The sequence below is a fragment of the Tupaia chinensis genome, unplaced genomic scaffold (genome assembly GCF_000334495.1).
Source record: "Tupaia chinensis unplaced genomic scaffold, TupChi_1.0 Scaffold143913_1, whole genome shotgun sequence".
NCBI classification, from domain to species: domain Eukaryota; kingdom Metazoa; phylum Chordata; class Mammalia; order Scandentia; family Tupaiidae; genus Tupaia; species Tupaia belangeri.
This window is the reverse complement of record NW_006203764.1, coordinates 773,639-781,099: the sequence shown is the minus strand read 5'-3', so window position 1 is coordinate 781,099 and position 7,461 is coordinate 773,639. Positions and strand designations below refer to the sequence as shown.

Sequence of the window (7,461 nt, the reverse complement as noted above, 5' to 3'; positions counted from 1 at the left end):
CTCTTCCTTCCTCCACAGGGAGGCCACCATGCGTGCTGGGCCTAGGCGATGCCCTCCCCAAGGGCAGCGTCCCTGCCCATAGCCTGCCAGCTCTGGGCAAGGCTCTGGGACACGCCTGCTCTGTGTCTCCACGGTATGTGTCTGTGTCTTCACTGCTTTGTTGGCCGATAGAATCCAGGGGCTCCAGCTCCTTCTGGAATGTAAGTTCCATCAGAGCAAAGACCTGCCAGTCCTGTCCATCACTCCTGTCCAGCCCACTGCCTAGAGCAGGGCCTGGCACCCAGGAGGCCCCCGGAGAGGGGTGAATGAATGAAGGCGTGTTCTGCTCTGGATGCTCTGCTCTCTTCATTCCCTCTCGACACCTTCGCAGGGCCCCTGGGGGCCTCGAGCAGGAGTGACTACCCAGCTGGAGCCCTCTGCTTGAGGAGCTCATGGTGAAGGGGGAAGAAAAACGCGGAAGAACGGCCCAACTGGGAACCAGTGAGGTTCAGCTCGGAGAGGGCACAGCAGGGCAGGACGGACGCAGCTGCTGAAAGGGGTGGTTAAGGGAGGACTCGCAGAGGGCAGGTGACCCTGAGCTGGAAGGACCGTGCAGGAGGTGGTGTGTGTGGGGGGGGAAGGGCGTGGGGGAGAGGGGACAGAGTACAAGCATTCCCATCTGAGCGATTTGTCCCCAGAGGGGAGGACAGAAGGGACAGCCTCTAGCCTCACAGTTCATCCAACAGCATTTACCGAACACCCTGGGGCCTGGGGCAGGCGGGAGGCAGCCCCTTCACAGCCTGTGGTGGAGCAACGGAGGAGCAGGACAGGTCCCCGGGCAGAGCGGACTCCCCTGGCACTGTCCACCGATGACCCAGTGCCCGCCTCCACGGTCAGGTGGCCCGCCTCCGACCCAGGGCGGCCACTGTCCTGGTTCGCCCTGCACGTTGTCTCAGCCTGGGCTCCCCAGCCCCTGGTAACTCCTAGGCCTTGCGCAAACCAAAGACGGTTGCCACGCCTCCTTCCACCTTCCTGCCTCCGCCTAAGGCCCGTCCCCCACGCTCCTGCCACCCCACCCAGCTCTCAGTCACTCACCGCAGGCTGGGTTTCCAGCAGCCTGGGTTCTTGGAACTGGGCAGTCCTGAACGCCTTTTCCCTGGAACCAAGGAGGCAGCACCTCCCAGCCACAGACGGTGGCCTCCTAATGCGGGCGTCCTCCCTGCTTAATCTCAAAGCCTGCTGGCCCACCTGCTCTGGCGGCTCCTAATCGCAGCTGCCCTGGGCTCTGATCCACTCACTGCCTCCCTCGCTGAGCTTTATCTCCCAGGCCTGCACACCCAAGGACAGCCTCCTCCCAGCCCGCCTTTGTGCATTCAGAGCGAGCCCGCTGTGGCACCGACCGGCCCGGCCGACAGCAAGCCTGGGGGATGACATCTCATCTCCACCTCGCAGGAGGGAACCCCCAGTGTAGAACTGGTCAGGAACTCACCCCGGCACCTGTTCCACCAGACCCCATTCTGCAAAAGCAGCTTCCTCAGAGTCTCCCTCGCACGCTGGTTTCTAAGCTGTGGCTTCTAAACTAGAACTCCATGGAAAACCATAAGGACCCCCCCCCCCCCCAAAAAACAGACCCAAACCCAAACAAGATAGTCACAGAAAACCCTCAGCCTGGGGCTACCCCAAGCTGCTGGGGTCCATGAGGTCCCCAAGCCATGCTGGTCACCCTAAGAAGTTGAGTCCCAGCAAGGAAGGTGGGGTTACAAGAACCTGGGCGCTAACAGGAAAGGTGCTGATGGTTAGATTAGTCCAGTGATGCAGGAGGCTCTACTGTGATTAACTCCTGAAGACCTGAGACTCAGAGAGGCCATACAGCCAGCCCCCGAGTGTCCTCCACTTTTAGCCGCTAGGTTATTAATACTTCTTGAATTAATTAGGCTCTATTTTATCATTTTTCTTTTTTCCTTTTTTAAAAATTATTCCATTTAATTTTATTTATTTATGTATTTATTTTAATTTGACCAGAGAAGGACAGAGAGAGAGAAAGAGAGAGAGAGAGAAAGCGAGAAAGCAAGCTGCCAGGTCCAGGACTTGAACCATGATTGGTCATGTGGGAGTCCTGTACCCTTAACCACCATGCCAGCAGTCAGCCCCTATTTGATCATTTTTAAAGGATCTGTTTTTGTCATTATTATTATTTTTTTAAAATTTGCTATAGAGCATGCACGCTCACCAGAGAGAGACAGGGAAATAGAAAAAGTGAGAATGCCAGTCACCAGGTCCAGGATTCAAACTGTGGTTGACCATGTGGGAGTCCAGCACCTCAACCACCACGCCACCTGCTGGACCAGTAGGCTCTTTCTTGAGAGAGATTTTTGCTATAGGGCGTGTACACTCCCCAGAGAAACAAAGACAGAGAGACAAAAAGAGAAAAATCACCACAATCTCTTCTCCACTCTCCTCTTAAGATCTTGGGCATGCACACACATGCACCCGGCATGAGTTTTAAACCACCTGGTCTGGGACTCGAACTGCAGTCAACTATGTGGGAGTCCAGCGATACAACCATTATGCCATCCACTGGTCCTAGTGGGTTCTATTTTAACCAGCAAATTGAGACTTTTTTTGGAAATACATTTTTTATACTTTTTTTTAATCGACAGAGAACACATGTGCTTGCTAAATTAGAAGTACATTTCTTTTTTAAAGGCTTCTGCCTTAGGACACGTGCCCTCGTTCAGAGACAGTGAGAGGGAAAGTGAGAAGTCAGATCTGGGAGAGATGGCCATGTCGCAATCCCATCTCCTCCATTGGATCTCGGGGATCTTGGGAATCCCCAGGATCTTGGGCACGTACACACGGGCACCTGGTATTGAGTTTCAAGTCCCCAGTTCCGGGGCTTGGACCACATTTGACCATGTGGGAGTCCAGTGACGTAACCACTATGCCATCTGCGGGCCCCTACAACTACATTTTTCTTTTTCTTTTTCTTTTTCTTTTTCTTTTTCTTTTTCTTTTTCTTTCTTTCTTTCTTTCTTTCCTTCTTTCTTTCTTTCTTTTTTTTTTTGTAGAGATTTTTGCTATCGGGCACATGTGCTTTCCAGAAAGACAGAGAGAGACAGACAGAAAGTGAGAAATCGCCCCCCGGGGGGGATGGTCATGCAGCAATCCCTTCTCCTCCATTCTCCTCTCGGGATATTGGGCACACACGCACATGCTCCCGGAGTGAGTTTAAGCTACCAAGTCCAGGACTCGAACCATAGTCAACTACATAGGGGTCCAGCGACATAGCCATTACGCCAACTGCTGTTCCCAGAACATCATTTCTAAGAACTGATATTAGATCAGCAAAGAGTTCAAATGTGCAAGGCCCACCCTGCTTTGCAGAGAGGCCTTCTAGAACAGAGGTGTAACCTGAGGACCACTATTCTGTACAGCTCTTGTGCTAAGAACAATTTTCCAGTTTTTAGTTATCACTTTATGATGCAGGAAAAATATTCTTTTTTTGGAACACAATCAGCATCTGTGCATTTACACGGTATCTGGCTGTTTCTTCTGCGTGATGGACAGTCAGGTTTATTTACTTTCTGGCTCTTTGCAGAAAAGGTCTGCCAACTCCTGTTCTAGAAACTCTGGAGGCCTGTGCTATCTATCAGCCCAAGGGAACCACCTGGCTCCCTGCCCTGCTTGTCAGCACAGTGTTCCACGAGGGCTGGGCGCCTCCAAGACCCTGTGCTATACTTGTCTGCAAACGTGACACAACCCCCCAACATCCAGGACCCCTCATATCCAGAATGGGCTGTCCACCAAGCCTTCTAAATGCTGAATGTTGTGCCTTCAGTCTTCCCTCTGGGAGGCCCCACCCTTAGGGTCACTTGGGGCAGGTGGAGGCACTGCACTGAGCTGGGGTCTCCCCACAGTGTAGGGCTGTTCTGCAGGAAGCCCCTCCCCAAGCCCTCCAACACAGCATCTGAATCACTGCAGGGTCCTGAGGACCTCCCCTCCTAGGGGCTGAGAGGTGAATCACTTCATCAGCTAAAGCAGGGATCCCCGATCCCTAGGCCTCGGATGGGTACCAGCCCGTGGTCTGCTAAGAACTAGGCCGCACTGCAGGAAGTGAGCAACTGGTGAGTGAGACAAGCTTGGTCTGTATTTACAGCCGCTCCCCATCGTCTTGCCACTGCCTGAGCACCACCTTCTGTTGGATCAGCTGAGGCATCAGATTCTCACGGGAGTGCAAATCCCATCGTAAACTGAGCACGCGAGGGATCTAGGTTGCGAGCTGTCATAAACCCCCAGATGTACGTGGCAGAATTATCTTCCCTGAGAGGGTCCCTGGAGCCAAGACGGTTGGGGGCAGCTGAGCTAAAGGACAAGAATAATAGCTCACAAAAGAAAGGCTCCCTTTGAGCTCTCCTGGTGATGGGGGAAGCGCCGCAGGACGCGGGGAGAGTGTCCAGGTCAAGTGATGTCCCTGTTTTCCTTCTTCAGTTTAAGGCCTGCAGCCGGGCTGGGGCCGTCTCCATCTGAGAAGTCCAGGCACGGGAGCCAGCAGTGCTGGGTCCTGCCCTGAGATCCTCACGTCCCTCCATGGCCAGGCTTGCCCACGTGCCAGTGAAGGAGCTGGGCGCCTCTGGTCACCGAGGTCCTGAAATGCTGCCTTCACTGGTAATGTGGCTCCAGGGAAATTGCCCGGCCAGCCAGAGAGGCTGCTTCTTGGGCTGCCCTATGACCTGGGGAGACAGAACATGAGGGCAAATGCATGAACTGAGAGAGCCAGCCCTCTCCCTGCGCTCCTGAGCAAGCCAGATTGGGAGACCGTCCAGTTATGCACAGGGCTCTCCGCTGGGTCCAGGTGACTGGTGCCGGCAGCCTGGGGTTATTGAGGGAGCTTGCCAGGCAGCCTGGTGAGCACCCCTTGCGTCTTCAGGATATTGGGCCTGGAAGGGCCCTTTCACGTTTTCACACACCAGGCCCATCAGTGTATCACAGCCATGACTGTGGCCCATTTACACTTAAGTTTCTTTCAAAGGGGGGCTTTTTATCTTTATCTTAAATAGAAAACCAGGGTCCAGTTCAATTGCCTATATATTGAGTCGTTGAAAAAATCATGATATATTTTTAAAAAATATTTATTTATTTAATTCCATTTGTTATTATTATTATTATTATTATTATTATTATTATTCATTTGACAGAGAGAGAGAGAAAGGGAAAGTGGGAAAGCAAGCTGCCAGATCCAGGACTCGAACTGTGGTCAGCCATGTGGGAATCCAGTGACTTTAACCACCACTCCACCTGCTGGCCCCAGTCACGATGTTTTTTTGTACAGAAAAAATGCATCAGGACTTTTCCGAGGACCCACTAAAACATCCTTAGTAATACCCGGAGTGGACGTAAGTCACGTTTCCTGAACTCAGGAGAATACCACTGCTGGCCGGCACCCACAGCCTGATCACCGTCACAGAGAGGTGGGCGGGAGCTGTTAAAGCAGGTTACCCCTCCCCAAGACGGCCCTAGACCAAATCCAGTGCTTCTCAGCAATTCCGCACATCACAGTCACCCGGGGAGCCTTCCAAAGATACAGAGAAGCGACTGCTTCCAGAGATTCCTAACGCGGTCAGTCCAGGGTGGACCAGGTGATTATGAGAACACCATATAAACAGAAAGATGAAAAGAAAAAGGAAAAGGAAGAGGGTCATTCGGTCATTTTCTGCCCCGAGCTAGGACCACCAAGTTTATCCTGTCGCTCATCCTGTCACCCGGCCAAACTCTCAGCCATCTGACCTAGTCGGAGCCCTCACAGTGTATTGTCAGCCCCAGGTCAGGGCAGGAATAAAATGACAAGCTCCAGAGCAGTGACTTGCCTTTTTTTTTTTTTTTTTTTTTTTGAGAGATTTTCACTGTAGGGCACGTGCGCTCGCCAGACAGACAGAGAGAGACATAGAGACAGAAAGTGAGAAACCACCCCCCAGGGGGGATGGTCACGCCGCAATCCCTCCTCCTCCATTCTCCTCTCGGGATCTTGGGCACGCACGCACACGCGCCGGCGTGAGTTTTAAGCCACCGGGTCCAGGACGCGAACCGCGGTCGACTACGTGGGAGTCCAGCGACATAGCCATTACGCTAACTGCTGGTTCCCGTGACTTGCCTTTTTGTCCCATGTAGTTAATTCTATAAAAGGAAAGGCCACACAGGCCTTTGGGGATGGTTGGTGGCCTGGGAAGGCAAGGACGATGAAGGTGTGCAGTCTGCACTGGGCATGCCCTTCGCCCCGTAAAGGGCGACGCTGTCTTTCCACAAGGGCACAGGTTAGGCGGACTCCAGCCCGTCATGCCTCCTAGACCTGCCAGGAACACACGGGTCAGGGCTGATTCGCTCACAGCTCTGCCCAGTTCAACCCGCTGCAGAGGCAGGTGGATGGGCCGAGCTCCATTCCACGTGACCCACATTATCAGCAAAGACTGGCCAGCCAGGAACACCTAGAAAAGGAGGGTGCTCAGAAGCTGGGAAGGCAGTAGGTGGGGACCGAAAGGGAGTGCCAGGAACACCACTCTGCTACCAATCCTGACCCCCCCACCCCCCCACCACCACCGCAACTCTGCAGGGATGGCGTGACCCGCCCCATCGTACAGGGAGTTAGCTGGCCACAGAGGTGACGTGACTTGCCATGATCAACTGCAGGGCACAGAACCAGGGGCTCAGCCCAGGGCTCCAAATCCACTTCCGGTGTGCGAGCAGAGAGACGCTCCCCAGAGTAGAACGCCTACCGTCCTCTGCGAGGGAAGACAGGTGGTGCCAGACACCTCGCTCTGCTGGGGCACAGGCAGCGCTGGAGACCACTCGAGTGCACCATGTACGCCCACACACACCCAGCACAGTGAGGAGCAGTGTGACCCCCCCCATCGAGAAAAGGGTTGAGGCCCAGAAAGACCATGCCCTTGGGCAGAATTAAAAAGGGCATTTCAGATACCCTAACCCAGCTCCCTGAGCTGCCCTCTCTCCGAGTCGTCCTCCCTAGGATGGGAATGAGTTTAAAGCCCTCATTTTATCCAGTGGACCCACAGGCAGGGGCGGGTCCCCAGTGTCCCCCTCCCCTGAGTCCCGTCCGGTCATGCCAGTCATGTTGAAGGAACGCCATTGCTATGTACGCAGGTTACAAGGCGTAAGGGCACAGGGCCCGGCAGAACACGTGCCTCTCTGGCTGCCAGACCGAGGGCGCTCCGACTAGCAGCGGCATGACTGACCCGGGCCTCCTTTCTCATGGAGGACGAACACAGGCACTCACCTTGTTCAAGGAGCCTGTCTGCTAGAGAAGACTGCACCAGAAGTGCCTGCCCTGGACCCCACCCCGGGCATCCCTGCGGCTTTGCCCAGAGTGAAGTGGGGGCGAGAGAGCCCACAAGACAGAGGTTTCTAACACTATTTCTGAGCGTAGCTGATAGGCAGGCGGATAAAATACGCAAGGCCAGCTCTCCCGCTCGC

At 54.1% G+C, this 7,461-nt stretch overlaps 1 protein-coding gene across 2 annotated transcripts in view; it reads right to left on the bottom strand.

Moving 5' to 3' along the window:
- SYNE3 (spectrin repeat containing nuclear envelope family member 3) overlaps positions 1–7,461 on the bottom strand; it is a 110,833-nt gene that overhangs the window by 87,468 nt on the left and 15,904 nt on the right. Inside the window, exon 1 of one of the 2 annotated variants that reach the window (XM_006165370.3) lies at positions 7,265–7,398. The exons of the other annotated variant lie outside the window; for it this stretch is intronic. The gene's annotated coding sequence lies outside the window, so the exon portion shown is untranslated. Of the gene's footprint in view, positions 1–7,264; positions 7,399–7,461 lie in introns of those variants that run through there. 2 annotated transcript variants of the gene reach the window in all.